At 38.3% G+C, this 22,644-nt stretch overlaps 1 pseudogene; it reads left to right on the forward strand.

Annotated features, from left to right (window-relative positions):
* Positions 1-1,601: 1,601 nt before the first annotated feature.
* On the forward strand, positions 1,602-21,636 carry LOC140229820 (uncharacterized; annotated as a pseudogene).
* Positions 21,637-22,644: the final 1,008 nt, after the last annotated feature.

Raw genomic sequence — 22,644 nt, forward strand, 5'->3', positions numbered from 1 at the left:
CCAAAACTCCCGTCTTTCGCTTTGGAAATTAAGGGGGTGGGGGCATCGGGCGCAGCTGCTGGCATTTACTGGCAGTAACGTTAGGAGAGTGGCATAACGATTCAATGCGAGCGAGCGAAGCGAGCGAGCTTGAAAGTTTTGACATTTTACAGTCCCAAAACTCCCGTTTGTAGCTATATCTTTCGCTTTGGAAATTAAGGGGGGCATCGGGCGCAACTGGTGGCAATTACTGGCAGCAACGTTAGGAGAGTGGCATAACGATTCAATGCGAGCGAGCGAAGCGAGCGAGCTTGAAAATTTTGACATGTTACAGTCCAAAAACTCCCGTTTGTAGCGACCTTTCGCTTTGGATATCAAGGGGGGGGGGGGGCATCGGGCGCAACTGCTGGCAATTACTGGCAGCAACATTAGGAGAGTGGCATAACGATTCAATACGAGCGAGCGAAGCGAGCGAGCTTGAAAATTTTGACATTTTACAGTCCCAAAACTCCCGTTTCTAGCTATATTTATCTTTCGCTTTGGAAATTAAGGGGTGGGGGCATCGGGCGCAACTACTGGCAATTACTGTCAGCAACATTAGGAGAATGGCATAACGATTCAATGCGAGAGAGCGAAGCGAGCGAGCTTGAAAATTTTGACATTCTAGAGTCGCAACAACTGCCGTCGTAGCTATGTTTTTCGCTTTAGAAATTAAGGGGGAGGCGCACCGGGCTCAACATTACTGCTGGATGTGAGCGAGCGAAGCGAGCGAGCTTGAAAATTTTGACATTTTACAGTCCTTAAAGTGTGGGACCCACACTTTGTTACGATCGCTTTGTTTTACTTTGTTTTTGGATGTTTCAGTCATTCCAAACCCGATTTTCATCAAATAGAATTTGAATTCCTCTTAAAATGGTATGCTCTGTACTATATCATAAGTGTTTTCTTGGTATCTTGCAAAAAGTTAAAAGTCCCATTCTCATCTCCACCAATACTGTACCATCCCTTTAATTTACATTAAAAATAGCAATTATATTGCGTAACGCGTGGTTTTGTGAATTAGATTATCAAATTATCAATCAAATCGTTGATTTTCATCGCGTGTACGTCTTGCAAAGGAGCAAATCCGGCGTTGTCAACCCCGGTTGTCAACGCAACGGTACATTGCTAATACACAAGCGATTCGCACTGTACTGAAGTTTTGCCACTCTTAGTAATGGCGGATCGTGCTCCATGCGATCACAGAGCCTTAACGTGCGCGCGTATGACGAGTCCGCACTCTAGTACGTATAATATATTAGAGCTCTATGCCACTGACCTTGTTGGTGTAGGTCGTCAGTGCTCCACGTCTTAAGCCTTCTTACGTACGTCTTGACAACGCAGTGCGTATCACGCAGGCCAAGGCGCAAGACGTACACCAGCTGCTGAGTGACTGCATCAATGCATTCCTGTTATGGCCGCCATCTTGTGGTGAACATGTTCCATCTTTCATCTTCCATTCGTGCTGATACATTGTTCAGCATCGTGATCGTCCTCTCCCCATCCTATGATCGTGAACAGTAAATCATTTGGAAGCCAAAAGTGTCGATGACTTATAGGCTTGTTCCTGGCAATTTCGAGATGGACTCTTACGATTATAGTAATAGCAGGTCCTGTATGGGAATTGGTGCAACAACATCATACCGGGATGGATGTCATACTCCTATACTGTTTGCAATCCTTCTTTCGACATGTGAGGTTTTTTGTTTGTTTGTTTTTTGTCGAGTTCTGTTCTTGTTGTCCCCGCCGAACGAGTTCGAGCAGGGGACTATAAAACGGGCTCCGTACGTGTGTGTGTCCGTGTGCCCGTCCGTCTGTCCGTCCGTCTGTGCGTCCGTGTGTGATCAAAATGTTCAATTTGCTACTTCTTTCTCATTTATGAGCCAATTTTGATTCTGTTTGCTTTATATGATAGCACTACATGGGAGCTTTGAAACTTCTACACAGAATTTCAGTTGTGACCTTTGACCTTGACCTTTGACCTATATTGTACATTTTGCTTCAAAATGCTAGTCCTTCACCATTTCTAACCCGATTTCGATTCCGTTTGCTTTATGTGATGGCACTAGGTGAGGGCTTCAAAAGTTCTACACAGAATTTTGACCTTTGACTTCTTTGACTTTTGACCTTGATTTTTGACCTATATTGTACATTGGCTACAAAATGCTACTCCTTCGCCATTTCTTACCCGATTTCGATTCCGTTTGCTTTATGTGATGGCACTAGGTGAGGGCTTCAAAACTTCTACACAGAATTTTGACCTTTGACTTCTTTGACCTTTGACCTTGATTTTTGACCTATATTGTACATTTTGCTACAAAATGCTACTCCTTCGCCATTTCTAACCCGATTTCGATTCCGTTTGCTTTATGTGATGGCACTAGGTGAGGGCTTCAAAACTTCTACACAGAATTTTGACCTTTGACTTCTTTGACCTTTGACCTTGATTTTTGACCTGCATTGTACATTTTGCTACAAAATGCTACTACTTTGCCATTTCTAATCCAATTTCACTTCCGTTTGCTTTATGTGATGGCACTAGGTGAGGGCTTCAAAATTTCTACACAGAATTTTGACCCTTGACTTCTTTGACCTTGATTTTTGACCTACTGTATATTGCACATTTTGCTACAAAATGCTACTACTTTGCCATTTCTAACCCGATTTCGATTCCGTTTTCTTTATGTGATGGCACTAGGTGAGGGCTTCAAAACTTCTACACAGAATTTTGACCTTTGACTTCTTTGATCTTTGACCTTGATTTTTTACCTTATGTACATTGGCTACAAAATGCTACTCCTTCGCCATTTTTAACCCGATTTTGATTCCGTTTGCTTTTTGTGATGGCACTAGGTGAGGGCTTCAAAACTTCTACGCAGAATTTTGACCTTAGACTTCTTTGACCTTTGACCTTGATTTTTTTACCGATATTGTACATTTTGCTACTAAATGCTACTTCCGGCGGGGACATATTTTACGCACCGCGTAATTTCTACTTTTCCTTGTTGTTGGATTTTGTTTGTTTGTTTGAGTGTGAGTGTGTGAACGTGTGTGTGTGTGTGTTTGTGTGTGTGTGTTCTTGATAGATCATTCGAGGTTTTTTTTTTGTTTTTTTGTTTGTTTTTTGTTTGTTTGTTTTTTTAGCTCACTGGAACCAATGACCCTGCCCGTGGTTTTGGTTTCTCTCGGCCTCTAAGAGCGGACGGAATATGATTGCACAGTGTATTTTAAATTCTTTTACAATCAATTTCAATGATATTTGCACAAAAAAGACACACGTGCTTATTTATGATGTATTATGTTTTATAATCATTAGCAAATTGCATAAAATCGGATTCCGGAAAAATACAGGAAAGTACTGGAACATTTAACTTTTAATTTCGTCGCCGCCTTACGTCTTACCCACATCATGCACGCAGGCGCAAGACGTACATCAGCTGAATGACTGCCGTGTATTTTAGCTATAAAGGGGAAAAGTTCTGGGTTTGATGGTGTGAAAATTGATTTGGTAAAAAAGTAATTCGTATTATATGTTATCCTTTATGTAAAATTTTCGGTAATCATGTAGAAATGCACACCATGCACACCTACCATTTTCTTCCTTAATTTGTCAATGAAAACTTCTTGTGGCTATCAGAAATGTCAAGATGGATCATATCTGACGGTTTCATGAAATTTCATAGTCAATTACAGAAGAAAAGTAGCTAATTTTGACTCAAAAGTACGCCGATCGACGGCTGTGTCAGCGTAGCACGATAGATGATCGATTATGTGGAAAAAGCGATATAACGATGATAATCGATCGTTGTAGTCTGTGTTACAGCCGCTTGTTTGGTGTTTAACCAAAATAATTACGTCGGCTCGACAGTAAAATGTGGAAGAAAGAAAGTGATCTTGATGCGTCTGTTTTTTATCGTTTTAGTTCATTTTCTCCTGCGTGTGACTGTATGATGAACGGATAATATGTGTAACGTTACAAAACAATAAAAGATATATGAAAAAATGGGAATTAAAATATCCATCATGAGTATTGCACAATAAAATGGATTTTTCAATATTCTATTTCTTTTTAGGTAAAATGAACACTTTATGAGAATTAAGTCCACAATATTAATACATGATTGTATAACATACGTTTTTTGTAATACTATTCTCATTAATTTATTAAATTAGGCCTATGAATTATGTAGATTACTAGAAACAAATCTCCTTTGAATTCAACTTCCTTCTCATCTTCTTTTCTCTTTCTCTCTCCCTCCTAAGTAATATAGCCTAACATTTTTCTTCCACTTTTCCTTCAACCTCATTCTATTCTTCTTCTTCTTCTTCTGATTAAGTCTGCCTCCTTCAATAGACTGAAGATTCTTGCAGACTGGTGCTATTTACATTATAATACAATTTATTTACAGATATTTACAAGTACATAGAAAATTTGACGAAAAAAAACAAACTAGCCACTGTCATCAACAGTTAGACGGTTTTGAAATGATCCCACAAATGATTCCCTTCGACACCATTCAAATTAAATTATTATTATCAACTTTTGTCATGATAAAATCAATACTTGCCACAATTTTTAAAGAAAGGATCAATGTCTTAATCCTGGTATGAATAATCGTATCAATAATTTGAATAGTGATAATCATGATAGTGGCAATGAAAACAAAGAACTGTCACAATAGCTCACTTGCGCCTTCGACTCAGGTGAGCTAACAAGAAATAAAAAATACGAAAAAGAAAGTAGGGGCTACACGTATTGCACGAGTCAAGTTCGATATTGTTAGTAAGCGGCTGATTAGAGACTACCAGAATCGATTATAATCGTTGACATCGTTCTCTGCGAATCGGCGGTGCACTACATTACGTCGCGTCGGAGACTATGTTCGCGACCGACGTACTTTTCAACTCCGATTTCTCATTTTTCTTACCTTTTCGGCTTTCTAATTCCATGAAAACTCTCTGATATGGTTCAATTTAGCATCTTTAATAGCTGCACAAAATTTGATTGACAAACGGCGAAGCGAACGGTAGGTGTGCATTTCTACATGATTACCAAATTTTCAACTTGTCTATGACAAGCTGCATTGTAACGAATCAAACCAAATTAGCGAAAGTGGTTCCAATATATTCAATGTTTTATTTTCATTTTTCTACAGAAATATAAACATCACTTTTTTGGTAACAGAATTGCGGCGTAAAATATGTAACATGAAAAGAATGTACAATAATTGTACCACCTTACAATAATTATACACTAGTTATCATAGAACTCAAGTGATTAGAAGTAACTAAACAGTATGCAAAATTCGAAAAAATTGAGGGACCCACTAAAAAGACAAAGCTTGTAGAATGTGGGCCCCTCAGAGAAAAAAAAAAAAAAAACATCAGTTGGGAACAAAGTAAAAGTATGGAAGCCCACTAGAAAGAGAGATCAACAAAAACAGTCAGATATACATACAAATAAACATGAAACTAGACTGGAGTAGGAGTAACAGTACAACGGAGAGTTGACTATGAGACGAGACAAAATGAAGCAAAGCTAACAAAATAGAAAAGAACAGAACAGACAAAAACGTTCTACAGAGACAGCGATCTCGTAAGAAGTATGTCGAGAGAGTGGGAAAAAGTGACGCGAGAAAGAACAGGGTAATAGACATATAATCGGAGAAATACCGTAGCATTATATGAGTAGAATATACAGGAGCTAAAGTATACTTAAGAATCAATACGTGAAAACGTAGGTTCTTAGAAAAGGAGTTATAGCAGCTGGTTAATTCTATTCAGTAGAATTATAAGATTGCAATAAAAAGACTTTCAATTTCCTCTTGAATGAGTATACAGAGGGGGCATTTTTAATATCGGGGTGCATGGAATTCCAATAACTCGGGCCAGTCTAGTTCTTGGCTAAAATCGTACGAAAAAGAGGTAAATGATATTCATTAGAGGGTCGAGTTGGATATTTATGAAATGACTGGTTTTTTAGAAATATGGAATGGAAAACATCAGGAAGAGAGTTATTGTTATACATATACATAAAATGTCCTAAATTGAATAAAAACAAATCTCTAAATTTCAACAACTTATTAGAGGCAAACAGTGCATCTGTATGAGAACGTATGGGAGAATAACAAATGACACGAAAAGCTTTCTTTTGCAAAAGGAAAACTCTATCCAACAAATTTTGGTGCGTGGTGCCCAAGACTAAAACTCCATAATTAAGGTAAGGCAATATCAATGAGGAGTATAACTTAAATAATTATATTTAGGTAAACGCAATTTTAGTTTATTAATAACGCCTATTACGTGAAATTATATTACAAATATAATCGATATGCAATTCCCCCCCCCCAAAAAAAAAACAACAACAAACAAACAAACAAACTCATCTACAATAACACCAAGGAATTTAAAATGTGAAACTCTTTCTATGAATCTGGTCCTGAGAAAGAGATATCAAACTATCGACCAATCTCAATTTTACCTGTATTTTCACAGGTTTTAGATAAAGGCATATGATATATGATAGATTATCAAAATTTTTAGACACATGAAATATATTGAGTAAGTCTCGGTACGGTTTCCGAATGTGGCACTCCACATCTTCTGCTTTGATTCAGTTTTACTCATCGTGTTATTAATGTATTTGAAAAATAAAGAGATTATGACTGGACTCTTCTTAGATTTTAGCAAAGTATTTTGACACATTAGATCACTCTGTATTAATTGATAAATTGTATATTTATGGTATCAGAGGCATTATATTACAATGGTTTGAAAATTATCCGAAAGATCGTAAGCAATTGGTTGATATTAATAATATACAGTCTGAAATATCTTCTTTAAAATGTGGGGTGCCTCGGGATACTGGGACCACTATTGTTTAAATGACATGTGCAATATATCTCCTGCTTTGGATATTCTTCAATTTGCAGATGACACCAGTATTTTCATTTCTGATACAGATATTCACAGATTAAACATCAAGCTTAATGAAGAAATTGAAAAAAAAAAATGATTTGGCTTCAAAGAAACAAACTTGTATTACAGATAAAAAAAGACTAATTTTATTGTTTGTAGTTAACAGGTATAAGACCGTGATGATGTTAAGATTACATTAAAGAATGAGGAGATAAAACGTGTTTCAAGCTTAAAATTTTTAAGGAGTTACCATTGATGAGAAATTATCGTGGAATGAACATATTGGTGTCATCTGCAATAAATCGTCTAAGAGTGCTGGCGTGTTGAATAAGTTAAGATCTTTTCCTAGAAATATATTGTTGATATTGTATTTAGATTCTCTTTGCAACACATATTATTTATTGTATTACGTCATGGGCCAGTACCACAGAAAGAAATATGACGAAAAATATTGTTCAAATTACAAAAACGTGCAATGCAAATTATATTTAATTCCTCATATTATGCCCACACTCAGCCAATTTTTACCTCTTTAAAAGTTCTGAATATTTATGATCAACATATTTTCCAAATTGTATTTTTATGCTTATGTGTTCACACAACCTCCTCCCTACTTCTCTGCAAGAATATTTCACTTTAAATCCGTCCATCCATGATACTCATACAAAACATTCTTCTGATTATCATTTCCCGCCCGTACGTAGGGCCTACATCTATTGGCTGTCTACCTATATGCTCAATTTTTTTTTTCAAAAAAGTTTTCTAAAGAGGCCCTTTGGTGTGGAATGATTTACCATATAAGATAAGAACTATCTCTTCACTAAATCAATTCAAGAAGAGATATCAGTTGTATTAGATTAACATAACTTGCAATGATCTTGTCACATATAAAGCGATGTGCCACATCATAATGTCTATTTGTGTGTGTTTGTGTATTAGTATGCAAATCTGAATAATTTACTTTGTCTACAGGGTCCAACTTTATAAGGCAATCAACTTCCATGGAATTCTTGATTCTGATTGGCTGTTGAGTATTGTTACCATGGTAATTACCATTGGATGTCAAAGTTACCACAATAGTAACTTTTATGCAACAGGCTGCAGGTCCTGCTTAAAGGCATTATTAACCATTTGCAGATGAAGCAAAAACCCAGCTTTCATGTCTAAAAAATAGTTCAAAAATGTGAGTTAAGGACAGAAACAACCAATGTAAAAATTGAATCAGTATGATCAATGTTAAGTATTGTTAAATATACAAAATGTGAACAATAGTTATTATATAAATGTTTCTAAACTAAACCGTCTACGGCATTGTTTAGTGGGGAAAATAGTGATATCTCGTAATGCTTTAGGCTTTATTGCAAAATTGTTCTACGGTAGGATGTTTTGTGATACCACCTGACCTACACATATGCATCAAATATGATATCGTGAACATGTTTTAACTCACTACTCCCAATAGTAAACAGTGTGTAAATACCAAAATTGTAAATCATGTACATGAAACAGTATGAAGTCGCATTGAGCAAATATATTAGAAGTAACAGGGCAAACACACAACAATTTATATCAAACTCCTATTGTCTTATATTGCAGGTATTGACTTCGTTCTCACTGTCACGTCCGTAGAACTAGTAGAAGGAGATCAAGGAGTAATCCCTTGCGGGATAAACCAGAGGGTATCTGTCGTACTGTGGAGGAAAGTTGGGGCTCCTCCTGATGAGTATCTGGTAATACTCAATCAAAATGACGATCCAGGTGAGAAGAGTGGTCTCGGATATGAGGCTGGTTTTTTCAACATTTCAAACGACTTTTCCCTGGTCATCAATGAAGTGAAGCAGGAGGACGCAGGCCAGTACGTTTGTACTATTTTCAATTATGCAGCGGCATCTACGTACCAGAGCATAACAAATGTTTCCATACACGAAAAAGGTATGAGTGCTGTGTCCTTCCTTAGGTTAACTGTTGAGTCCTTAACAGGAATGGTGTGACAATGTGATTGAGAAAATGTTTTTGTTGTTGTTGTTGTTTGATACCTTTGTAAATAAGTATAAAGTTCACATTCCGCATATTCTCATGACACTTCATTCAATAATTGCTATTATAAGTTAGATGTCAGTATTCCCATTGCCACATGATTTAAGAAGGAAAAGACATAGTAATACTATGGCGTAACAAAGCACGTACATTGCAAGCTCTTCATAGACAAATGTGTTATGTATAATTCATATCAAAACTCTTGGCCAATCGCAATCAATAAATCGGTAATGATTTCTGTAGCCTGCAAGATATGCCTTTAATACACAATCACATGAATGCTCTGATGTTGTAGTTGTCAATTTATAAGAGCTGATTATGTGTATTTTTTGTGCATTTTTTAACTGACGTTAACTTGATCTTTAATATCAATATAAAATACCTCATGTTTTATTTAGTGTTAATTTCTTCTTAAACTAAATAAAACAATATTAATCATGGGGTTTTCTTGAGCTCTCTATAACTGCTACAAAAGCCTAAACGACTTTTTGAAGTAGATAAAACATATCCATCTCTCCCGGGTATGGAATATGTGCAGTCTGAGTCCTGTAGCTTTCTTTTGCCTCTTTTCCATATGCATTACTTATGAACTATTATTATGATTATCATTACTATCATTGTCATTATTATTAACATTTGTTATCATTGTCTTCTTTTTTATTATTATTTTAGAATAATAAAATAAATCATTCAGGAAATAAACAATAAACATAATCACTTGCTTTAAATATTGGCCATAGCAGAGTGCTTTTGTTGTTTTTTGACATAGAACAGGTCTGTCTTACCGTCATCACTTTATATGTACATATACTAACGTATATTATCCCTTTGTATTTACAGGGCTATACCCTAAAGAGGTTGCAGCAATTCACCCTGTAAAGACAAAATCTGAATACGTTTTGTTTGCTTTAAGATACAAAATTTGTATCTTAAACGTATATTCAATATACGTTTCCAAACAATATTAGAATGACACATTTAGCACAGCGTTCGAAAGACACCTCAACAGTAATGGGGGGATCAAGACTTCTTCTCAAAGCTGAAAATGCAACAGAAGGGGGATTATTCAGAATTCAATTTATTAAAAAAAAAAATCAATTCCGTACAAATGGCTCAATAGGTTGAACCCACCATTACTGCTTGGTAGGGGATTACGGCTGAAAGTATGACTCCGAGTGAAAGGTTGACCGATATATCGTGAGAGCCGGTATGATCCAAACGTTACTATATCCGTATACAGAGAGAGGGAGGGGATAGTTCAAAATTTAATTTCCTACGACACGAAAAAATTTACATGGTTATACAAAATCAGTACAATAAGTACTTTGTGAAATTGTAACAAAGAAAAATACTGCGAACTCAATTACAATTTGTCCCTCGGATAGGACATAAAATGGAGGTCTCGTGTATGAGAGAGAAACAAGTCATGCACGTAAAAGATCCCGCTTCATTCATTCATCGCAAAGACAGGGTGTTAACCCGGTGAAGTGGTCCCACCTCACATCCAACTGGACCCCATGGAAGACCAGCTTAACGTAGCTGAATATGGGCTATCCAGCCATCTTCTCAGATGGAAAATGAACAAACAAACAAACAATAAATACTCTAACATAATTATGTACAACATCAAAAGTATTTGAAATGGGGACTTGTAATCTGCAGTCTCCTACTAATAAACAATTATAGTTTATAACTAAACTAACACGGGTCAAGGAACACTACCCCATGAAAATTACCCCCAGGACAATCCCCCCCCCCCCCCGCCCCCCGGGCAACTACCCCCCGGACAACTTCCCTCCTATAATAGGGCAATCACCTCCACGGCAATTCCCCCTCAGGACAACTACCCCCTGGATAACTACCCCTCGGATAAAGTACCCCCAGGTAACTACCCCGGATATCTACCCCCTGGATAACTACCCCCGGAGAACTACCCCTGGGTAACTACCCCCGTATAACTTCTCCCTGGATAACTGCCCCCCACCCCGATAAGTACCCCCCCCCCCCCCGAGAACTACCCCTGGGCAACTACCCTCCGGATAACTACACCCCCCCCCCCCCCCCCCCAGGATAAATTCCCCGAGATAACTACCACCCGGATTATCCCGGGTTAACTACCCCCCCCCCCCCACCGATAACTAGGCCCCCAGATAACTACAATGTACCACCAGATAACTACCCCCTTCCATAACTTCCCACGGATGATTACCCCCGGATAAGTATGCCTACAACCCCACCCCCCCCATAATTATCAAGCGGAAAATTACCCCCAGGACAATGCCCCAGGTCAATCACCCCCTGGATAACTGACTACCCCCCCCCCCCCGTAACTCTTACTTTCAATAGAAATTCAAGGAATCACGGAGATGCCATGCTGATACTTTATCTTATGAAAACAACATCTTAAAGATTTAGGATTTGTATCGTTTATATTTACGACGATTTATGAACAAGCTTAATTTCTCCCTTCTGTATTTGGCTCTATGTTCATCAAAAATGAAACTGTCCCTTCATAATATTATCCTACCGGGCAATCCAGTAAATGTCATTGACTTCAACCAAAACTATTTTCGCTAAATCTATATTTTCTTTTCGTGTTCCGAAATTTAGGATTTGTCTTGATGGTAGTATGAAAGAAGTATTAAGTTCGAATACCTTTACCCTTGAACTAAAGACATTTTAAAGTATTTTCCATTTCAGAATGAGTTTTACTTTTTGTTAGCTTAAACTAGTAGTCCCATTTTTTTTTAACCACAATCGTCTATCGTTTACCACAACTCCACTTTACACTTCTTTATTTTGAAGGAGCTTATATCTCATGCCTCATCACGTGCCCTGGTTTTGACCCATCATCTTCCGCTTCCCTCTTCCGCTTCCCTCTTGCAATTACCTAGTCTGGTTTCCAGACCCTTTGCCAACTGGACTCTGCGGCGACGAAGTCGCCGCCTTTGCCGAAGGACGTATGAATAGTCCGAAATGCCACGGATGGCTTGTCAGAGTAAGGTTTTTATTCTAGTCGTCGCGCAAGCCATTCCTTCATATACCGATGTAGATTTGATGTTTTCATACTTACCGGTGTGCTTCTGTGAGGTTAAGGAGAGGTGTAAAGGAAACTTTAAAGTGTGAGTTGTGTTTGTAAGATGCTGAAGTTATAGAACAGATATTACGTCTTCCATTGTTATTTCCGAACAACGTATATTATTTGAATTGAAAACTCACACACACCACACACATTATTTCTTTTCTTAGATCGTATGGTTTTGGTCGAGACCTAATTTCAGGTTTTTAACATCTTTTGGACGAGATAATCAGAAACCCCTTACGAAATATGAAAGAGCATGTCATTCCAAGAAGGATTCAAATTTTTTTGATTAAAAAAAAATGGTCTTGAAATGGCTGGGATAAAACAGAGCAGCCCTAATGTAAAAATGATGCTGTCAACTGCACCTCTCTAGATCTATTCAAAAAGAGGGTGTAGGACAAAAAAACTTCGTTAACAACCAGCGGAGTTTTGTAGCTGCACGTAGTGATTTTATTGATATTTTAAAGGGGGAAACCCAAATAATATAAGTTTTTATTCTGATAAAAAAGGTAAAGTCTCACGAGTTCAACGGTAAAAATTTGACTGAAATCGGATGAAAAATAAGGAAGTTATGATATTTTGAGGTTTTGCTAATTTCTGCAAAACAGTTCTTGTAGAGTGGATATGAATATGCAAGTGAGTGAGCTTAACATGTCATACCCTCGCAATTCCCATTGATCGTGTACAAAAAACAAGGCAAGTGCCAAAATGTGTCTCGCCTTGTGACCATCCACTCCCCAAGGGACATTTACCATCCAAGTTTGGTCACAAACGGACCTATGGATCAAAAGTTATGACCCATGATAGAAACGCGCCATAAAAAACTTAACATTGGGCTTCTAAAAGTTCGTTGACCCATGCTTGTGACCATTTACCTTGTGGTGACCATCCACTCCCCAAGGGACATCTATCATCCAAGTTTGGTCACAAATGGAGTTATGGATCAAAAGTTATGACCCATAATAGAAACGCGCCATAAAAACTTAGCATTGGGCCCTAAAGTTCATTCACCCCTGCCTGTGAGCTTTGACCTTGAGGTGACCTTCATATATGGTAAAATGTGAAACTTTGTATGACCCCTCTTCCCTCGAAGTTTGATTGCAATTGAAGCCCAGAGTAAAGAGTAATTGAAGTTTCTGTAGCGTTACGGACAGACGACGGACGGACGGACAGACGACGGACGGACAGACGCCGCAGGCGATCCCTTAGTCTCCCCTCACCTCCGGTGGGCTCGACAAAAAAATGACGAAATTCAATTTTCTGTCATTGAAGTCTTGAAAACATGATATATTCTTGGTTGAATAACTTCAGAATAGTGATCAGTTAAATTTACCAGGATTTGAGCCTAGGGCATAATCGCGTTTGAATGAACAACGTGAAATTTCAAATTTTTTTGTACAAACTATATGGCAAGTTGTGGGGTATGACATGCTCACTTTGCCATTTGTATATAATTGACCGTTCAAGAACTACTTCGTGAAAAATTAGCGAAACTTCAAAATGTCACAACTTCCTTTTTTTCATCCGATTTCAATCAAAATTTTTACCGTTAAACTCATATTTTTCTTTCTAATCAGACTAACTTATACAGTGCACTCCCGTTACAACGAACACGGTTATAACGAAATTTCGTTATAACGAAGTAAATCTTCTGGTCCCAAAATTATCATTATTAAAGTCTATGGCACAAAATTCGCTTATAACGAACACGGTTATAGCGAAATTTCCGTTATAACGAAGTCTTTTCCGAGCGCCACAGACAAAGAAAAACAAAAGAAATGTGCTCCGTTATAACGAAATGCGAATTGCTTTCGAAGATACGTAGCGGAACAAGCATTTATAGCGTCTCTGCATGGTGAACGCTTCACACCACTGTGTGTTCGCTCCTTGTGCCACACACACTTTCTGAGTGGATCTTGCGTTTATTATTGTAATACAGTTATCCCATCACATTTCACACAGCTTTCCAGTGTATGATGAGTATTCAGCAAACATAATATGATATATATGCGTACATGTAGTTTCCTTGTTTTCGTTATATATTGTATTTGTTCGGTTATAACGAAATTTCGTTATAACGAAAGAAAACCGCCGGTCACGAGCATTTCGTTATAACGGGAGTGCACTGTATTTGAACTGGATTTCCCCTTTAGATATCGAGAACATTAAATTTGAAAACTAACACAATTATACTTGTTTGTAAAATAAGCTGTAATTATACTCCTAGGACGGATCATGGCACCGTCTGATAAAGGTTGCCAGCCATGACAACTTGTTAGTCTCTGATAATTTCAATATAATCCTGGGTTCTGATTGGTTGAAAGGCTCTGGTCACTGACTTGTTACCATGGATCTGCTTGGATCGACCTACAACGATTGGTAATTGTGTAGGACTGACAGCTTGTCAGGACTGACAACTTTCATAAACCGTGCCCGGATCCTATCAGAAATCATGGCTTTATATTGAGGGCCCCTCGCTTATGTTCAGTGATATGAATTGCAGTGAAATCAACTCTCATTTTCTTATGTTTGTCGTCTTATGTGTTATAACGGTAATAAATGACACGCAAAAAGAGTAAACGTCTTCTGATACGGTGTTTATAAACTTATGATGGTTGGGGGGGGGGTGTCGGGGTATAGTTATTGGTGGAAGGGGGGGGGGTTATCTGCAGGTAGTTATCCGGGTGGTTATCCGGATGATAGTTATCCGGGGGGCACTTATCGGGGGGGGGGGGGAGTATTTGTCCAGGGGTAGTTATCCACGGGTAGTTATCTGGGGGTAGTTCTCCGGGGTAGTTATCCAGGGGTAGTTATCCGGGGTAGTTATCGGTGGGGGGGGGGGGGGGGGTAGTTCTCCGGGGTAGATGTCCTAGGGGAAATTGCCCCTGGTTTGCAGGCACAAACCCTTGTTGGTCGTAAAGGAGTCTGTGCCAAGACTACTACATGCACCACTCCTGCACCGTTCCAGTGTTGTAGCTTCTCCCCAAAAGGTAGCCTTTTGTCAAGACCCTCTCGCTGTAATGGGCGAGCGAAGCGAGCCCAGCCGAGCGCGCCAGCGCAAACCCCTCTCAGCTGTGCTGTCTTCACCATACAGCGAGAGGGCCTTGACAAAAGGCTACCAAAAAGGAGCGGCTGCAGCGCAGTGGTGCAATGCGTATAGTAGTCTTGGCGCACACAGACTCCTTTACGACCAACAAGGGTTTGTGCCTGCAAACTAAATCGGCCCTGGAGGGGGTAGTTGCCCTAGGAGGGTAGATATCGGGGGGGGGGGGGGGGGGGGCTAGTGGTCCTAGGGGGTAATTGCCCTGGAGAGTGATTGCCCTATAGGAGGGTAGTTGTGGGGGGGGGGGGTAGTTGCCGTAGGGGGAATAGACCTGGGGGTAAGTGCCCGGATACGAACTAACACGCATACGGAAAACACACACACATACACACACACGCACTAAGAGACACACGCAACGCAGGTCTCTTGGAAATAAAAGACGGTATTAAGTGTACGCCCTAATAAGTAATAGGAAGTTATTCCTTCTTTCCTCGAAGGTCAATCGTCAGTCTCCAAACACAATTATTCTTTAAAATAGGATAAATTGCATTTCGAAAAATGAGAGTATAACTAAAAAACTAGCTAAGCATTCTGAGAGCGCGGACCTCTGCCAAGCAACCATTTTTTTTTTCCATTACACATGCTGAAAATCCTCCAATTCATCAATTATGTTTACGTCATCAGCTTCCAGACCGGCGTCTCGCCCGAGCAGAGCACGTGCTTTCTTAGAGCGCGTGTGCGAACCTCAGATTTATTGGACCCAAAGAGCTTTTCCCCCGTAAAATCTCTTTGATATCGACCCTATATGCAAAAAGATAAAAACAAATCCTTCAACCCCACCCCCCCCAAAAAAAAAATAAAAAAATAAGGAGAAAATCCTGCATCGTAACCAAAATTTAAACATCTGTATTTTGTGTCATTATCAAATTTTCCTTTTCAAAGTTTCATTCAAATCCGTCCACAGTTTTTTAGTTATTTTGCAGACAACAAAAAGATACATTTATATATTTGCTAATTACATTTTTTTTTTTTCGTTATCGCATTGTGATAATACACATGATATTTACATTAAATACTATAGAAAAGCACTCGTAGACCGCAGACCTCTGCCAAGGAGCTCATTTCCACCCGACACATGGAGAAAATCGTCCAATTTCCCAATAGAAACCATTTTGTTTTTACGTCATCAGCTTCCAGCTACCACGCGCAGAACACGCGCTTCAGAGTGGATATGCAAAATCCTCGAATATGTGCAGCTTGAAGTTTAAAATGGTTAAATACAATTATATTAACGGCGACATACTTCTCTCCAAGTCCAAATCATCTCATTACAGCATATAGGCCTACATGAGAGTGCCTCAAAATGGTTTACGAATTGCTTATCTAACGGATCATAATGTGTACTTGCCAACGGCAGTGATACTCGAATGAAAACAGTTGAATAAAGGTGTTTCACAAGAAAGTTTGCTGTTCATTAATGATTTTCATACATAGGTTCTAAGACAAACTGTCATTCATATAATTTGCGGATGACTCCAGTCTTGTATGCTCTCATCCCTGACCCCAATATTTTGATAACAGTGCATGATGAATTAAAGAAAGATACCCAATGAGTTTGTGCAATACATTGTCAGTGAATATTAAAAAGACAAAGTACAGTATATTGCATTCTTTTTAGCAGCTCTTTACATAAGCCTTCCAGGTAATACTGAATGTGATGCTGTTTGTATCGACAATAAACTTTCATAGAAGTGTCATTTCATTAATATTCTCGTAAAATCATTTCGCATCATATAGGTGTGATGAATAGGTTGAAGTCTTCCTTGAAGCTCAAAATACATTCATAATATGCACTGTAGCCCTAAATTGTGGAATTATATTGATTACGAAATACACCATGCTGCATCGCTGCATTCTCCTGTTGAGAGTGTGTTTTATTTGTTCGAGGCTTACCTAGACATTATTCCTAATTAATCCATAATAAACTCAGTTATTTGGGCCTGTACCACCCCCTCCCCCCCCCAAAAAAAAAAAAAAAAAAAAACTAGAAATGTCGCTTTGGCGACTGGTATGCCTCCGCCATAATGCATGATTTTCCCAATAGGTCTAGATAGTACATGTGGACAATGTGTGATTACATTTTCACAAAATTGGCAAAATATTGAAATGACAAGTTTGTCACAAATGTGTTGAATGTTCACCTTCCTTGACCTAGGTTTAATTGTATGAATAGGAGAGCATGTATCTAGGGATTTAAGGACTTTAATTGACTTTGACCCATTCATACATTTAGGCAATGAGTAATTTTCAAGGTACAGGTGTGGAGAAAAAGTGCAATTTCTGAATTGAATAGTAAATTGTTACCATTTTCATCTGGCCCTTGACCCTAAAATTCATAAGATATCACTTTCAGGTAAGACATGCATAATATGTACTAAGTTTCAAGATAACTTGAGCCACTTCGAGATATGGAGGAAAAAGTTAGTTCAGCACTTTCACTTGATCTTTGACCTTTTGACCTTTGAGGCAAAAAAAAGAAGAAAGAAAAAAACTTTCCAGAGAATTTCTATTAGGTTACACATGCATACACCAAGTGTAAAAAATAATAACCCTGCTGGCATTGCATAAATATGAGGGAAATAGTAAAATTTTGAAGTGTTGCACTTGACCTTTGACCCCTGACCTTTGACCCCATGAACCTACATTCTCTAGATAATCACTTCCAGTCAGTACATGTATATACTATGTTCCATGAAGATACCTTGAACAATTTTCCAAGGCACGGAGAAAAAAAAGACGTTTTGATATTTTACTTGACCTTTTGACCTTTGACCTTTGACCTCATGATCCAAACTTTCACCAGAGAATCTTAATTGGGTAATACATGTATACACTAAGTTTCAAGAAAATATCTTCAGGCATTCAATAGATATGGCGAAAATAGTGAAATTTCATGTATTTGACCCTGACCTTTTGACCTTTGACCTCATGACGCAAACTTTCACCAGAGAATCTTAATTGGGTAATACATGTATACACTAAGTTTCAAGAAAATATCTCAGGCATTCATAGATATGGTGGAAAAAGTGAAATTTTATGTATTTGACCTTGACCTTTTGACCTTTGACCTTGAGCATGTGCACCCAAAAGTTGATAGGCACAACTTCACCCCCTAATACACATACATGCCAAGTTTCATTAGGATACCTCAACAGGTTTTGATAGTTACCTTGTCCACAAAATTCATTACGGACGGACGGAAGGACGGACGGACGGACGGAAGGACGGACGGACGGACGGAAGGACGGACGGACGGAAGGACGGACGGACGGACGGACGGACAACCCGAAAACATAATGCCTCCGGCACCACTTCGTGGCGGAGGCATAAAAAAAATGGTCACCGGACATAATTTTTGGTTCAGGACAAATTCTGTCAGAGCAAACATTAAGCTTTCAAATGGTCCATAACTAGATTCAAATGGATGAATTGGGACGAGCTGTTCAATGACATTCTGGCAGTAAAGAGTTCATAGGTCGTCTGACGAAGCAGCAGACTTGTCAGCGGTGGGGGTCAGCTTCATCTTCCGGACTAGCTGTGGATCTGGGATGTGTGAACGTTTAGGTCTGTCAGATTCGGGAATTATATCATTATGATACATTGATAGGAAGGATTCATTGCATTTCTTTGCTCGGTGAAATTCTTCCTTACACACGTCCATCCACATGTCCGTTCATGAAAGCGATGATGATACGAAATTGATGAGCTCAGTTAGGGATGCTCTAGCAAATTTCAAGATATTTTATCGTCAGAGGGTATTTGTAACGTTTTACATTACATGTAAAACGAAAAAGAAAATTTGTGTTACGACATCAAAGTCATGTATGAGGCTAGCCAGAAGCAGTCTAATGCCAGTTATATGCTTTCTCTTTCAGACTGATAACTTGCAAATCATTGAATTTCAGTTATTGACTATTTATATCAGATGTGTGCTTATGCATTTGTACTTGTGTTTGATTGTGCGTTTGTGTTTATGATAATAAAATAATTATAGCCTTTGGTTGTTGTCCTGCTGAAGTACGATGATATTCTGTACGTGTTCCTGTGCGGGGTTCGTGAGTGTAATAAGACAACTTTAACATTAACATTAACATCTGTTTATGCTCGCTCTTTAATCTCCCCTCAACAGCGTTGTCTGAGGGAAGCTCTTCAGCAAGTCTCCCGACGGAAAGCACAGCATCAATGACATTTTGACCACTACAAATGCTCCATTCGCAGGATGTTGTACTAAAGATTGTAGTAAGTATGTAGACAGAAAATAACCTATCTCTTCGCTATGATGCGTGGGCGTTATAAACGCGGCATTCGGTGGGAACACACTTTTTTTTTTTTTTGCGGTCAAACTATCATTGTATTATTTTGATCATTCTTGAAATATTAAAAAAAAAGTCATTTCTAGGTCGACATTCAAAATCACTTCAGAAAAGTTTTACTCATAAATGAACGAAATCGTCTATATCCAATATCTTGTCATCAGTTTTGGCAAAAAAAAAAATCTTTATAATATAAAGACATAGCGGTATAAAAATCTTATAAAGTCTCATCGAGATAGCAGCGACGATACGTACCTGCTACCGTCGCGACGGTGGCAGATGCAACCGCACAATTCTTTTTGCGCACTCTATCACTTGTTTGGACGACTTTCAATGAAATTATGCATGGAGCTTTATTTTTACAACAATGTAGACGTCTGACGTCAGTTATTACAGTACTTCGTCAGCTCCCTTCTGTTTTCGATCTCTTTTAGGCAAAATGCTGAATTCTTGAATGATTTTTGTAGTTGTTGTTGTTGTTGTTGTTGCAAGCTGCTTGCTGACGTAAGTTAAGAGAATGGCATTTTGCAAAATGATTATTGATGTCATAACTTGAATGTTACTGGTCATTGTTGGATGGATTAATTTCAAACATGTTGAGGAGGTGCATAATGTTTAGATTATCAGTGAAGTAAAGTTGTGCTGCATGTACGATCCTTTTGAGGCAGGCAGGCATCGTCCACATTTTGTTGCAGGATTTCATGTAAGCATAAATTGTAATTTACTGCGCAGATACATTATGGTAAAGTATAGGGATTTTGTGTTTTATTAATTAATTCGTTTTTGTTGTCCGAACAGTTCCCTCGGTGTTCAGATGTGTGTGTATTTTGAAATGTTGGTGTCTGTTACGTCTTCTGTGACAAGGTACATTATGTAATGGTCTTCCGCCATACATTGCGAAAAAGGTGAAATTTGGTAAGGAGAACACATTCTATAGTTTGGATGATGGTGCTCTATCCGTCTCTTACAGAGCAAAATGAAAAAAAAAAGTTCTTATAACTATAACTGGGTCGACACCAATATATTTCATTCACACATGATGAAGGTAGCCTATGTCACTCTTCATTGTACTTCCTATGTTTCAACTTTTTTGCGTGTTACATTCCCTGCTTTCAATATATCAGCCACATGCAGCATGAAGAATACGAACCATTTGGAAGGGTTTGAACGTGATCACTCTTCATTTCAGCGTAGATGAAGTTTTCTACATCGTCATATATCTTCCATTATACATGTATTTAAAGAAAAAAGAAAAGACCTTCATATGTGTTGTGATAAACATTTGTCATTTGTGATTTACAAGCTCACGATTAGCCTTGTCTTTGTAGATGTATGGAACTTGCTCTTGGGATTGTGCGCTACAGCTCTGTGCACTTCCTGGTTAATGGCTTTCGGAAATACAGATGTCACAATAGTAAGTTTCATGTAGTGGACATTCTATTCACGAACTGTAATAAGCAGTAATAAACAGTGACAAAACGTCAAGGAAAGTGCAGCGTGAAGCCATCTCTTAACAGATACATGTTTTTTTAATGATTAAAGTAGACAAAGTTATTGCTAGTAATTATTTTCGCGCGTCCTCTCAATTTCGATTTGACATGTGTATAATAAGATATCGTCAAAACGTTCAAAGCTATAAAAGCATCGTATTTCAGTAAAAAAAGGGTGTATTGTTTATTTTCAATTAAACATAAGAAAAATCGTACTCGCATTGTTTGTGTGATTTTATGTGAACACTTATTGCGATATTCAGCCAATAGACAATCGCTGTATTACAATCACAATGGTAAAACTGAGGAATGACTGATGACAATAAAAGCAATATGAAGGGCAAACAATGATAACAAAATAAAAAGGGCAGTAGTAAAAGTAATAAAGGGAGAGTAGTATGATTTGGTACGGCGCAATTCGGGTAGTGTAAATTTGAAATGCGATTGTTGAGAATATGTGAAGTGAAATGGTAGGGTGGAAAACACATGACCAGTATGATTACCTGAGGCAACTGAGCGTTAATTTCTGATTTTCGTATTCCCCCCCCCCCCCCCCCCCAGAGCACCTACCATGGACAACGCACGATTGGGGCAAAATCTCTGCAGACGCCGAAGCAAACACCAGGAGCTGATCAGCTAACTCCGCATAGTAAGTCGACACCAGGTAAAAGTTGAAGCCTTTAAAGAACAAAACCACAAACATACTTCAACACGCACTTGGGTCCTAAAGATATGTGCACTTTCATACAAGGTACCAACCCTTTGTCAGTCCTGTTCTTCCTAAAGGTTCTGAGTATGAAATTACTATTTGCAGATGTCAATTTTGCATACCTTGTAGAATGATTGCGCAATAAATTCCTCAACAAGCAAGAATCAAACAAATCTGATCATCACTGACAAAACATGCTACAAACAAGGTTTTGGACAATGAACAATTTAGAATATCGGAGATAGGGGAGAATAGAAGATACAGTGGACTCCCGTTATATAACAAAGTCCTCGGGATCGGCAGTTTTCTTTCGTTATACGTTGTATCGAAATTTCGTTATAACCGAACAATAAAAAAAAAAAAAAAAAAACATAGAGCGGATAATGTTGCGGCGTGATTTTTTTTTATTGGTATAACTGTGTTCGCTATAACGGGAGTGTACTGTATTTAGATGTCGGCTCTTCACCACAAATAAGTGATGGCAACAATCTTCCGTATTATGTCATTGTTCCCCTTTATAGACTTATGACATTTTGTTGTCTTCTTAGACCTTGTGGACCAACACAGAATAGAAGAGGTTTTTCGTATATAATTATATGATTAAGGCAGCCCATATCTACCAAAGAGTTCAGTATGAAGATACTCTCCCTATCGAGAGATAGGGCACAACAGATTTGTATTGCCTAAAGACATTCACGGAGCTGTTTATGACAGTGGCAGGGTTGACACAATATTGCACCCAAGGATAACAATTTATAGATAAATAGATATGTAATGGTATTTTACTGAGTTATTCATGTCTCGCAGTCAAGACTGAATTGCAGAAAGAATTTATCGACCAAAAGACAATTTTCCTTCCAATTCTTTCGCACAGGCTCATGCATGCATACTGCACGCTCACGCAAGAAAGGTACAATCAGTCCTGCTGATTGCACACTCTCTTTGCACGTCATTGATCACAAATGTATACTCAT

The sequence above is a fragment of the Diadema setosum genome, chromosome 6 (assembly GCF_964275005.1).
Source record: "Diadema setosum chromosome 6, eeDiaSeto1, whole genome shotgun sequence".
NCBI lineage: Eukaryota > Metazoa > Echinodermata > Echinoidea > Diadematoida > Diadematidae > Diadema > Diadema setosum.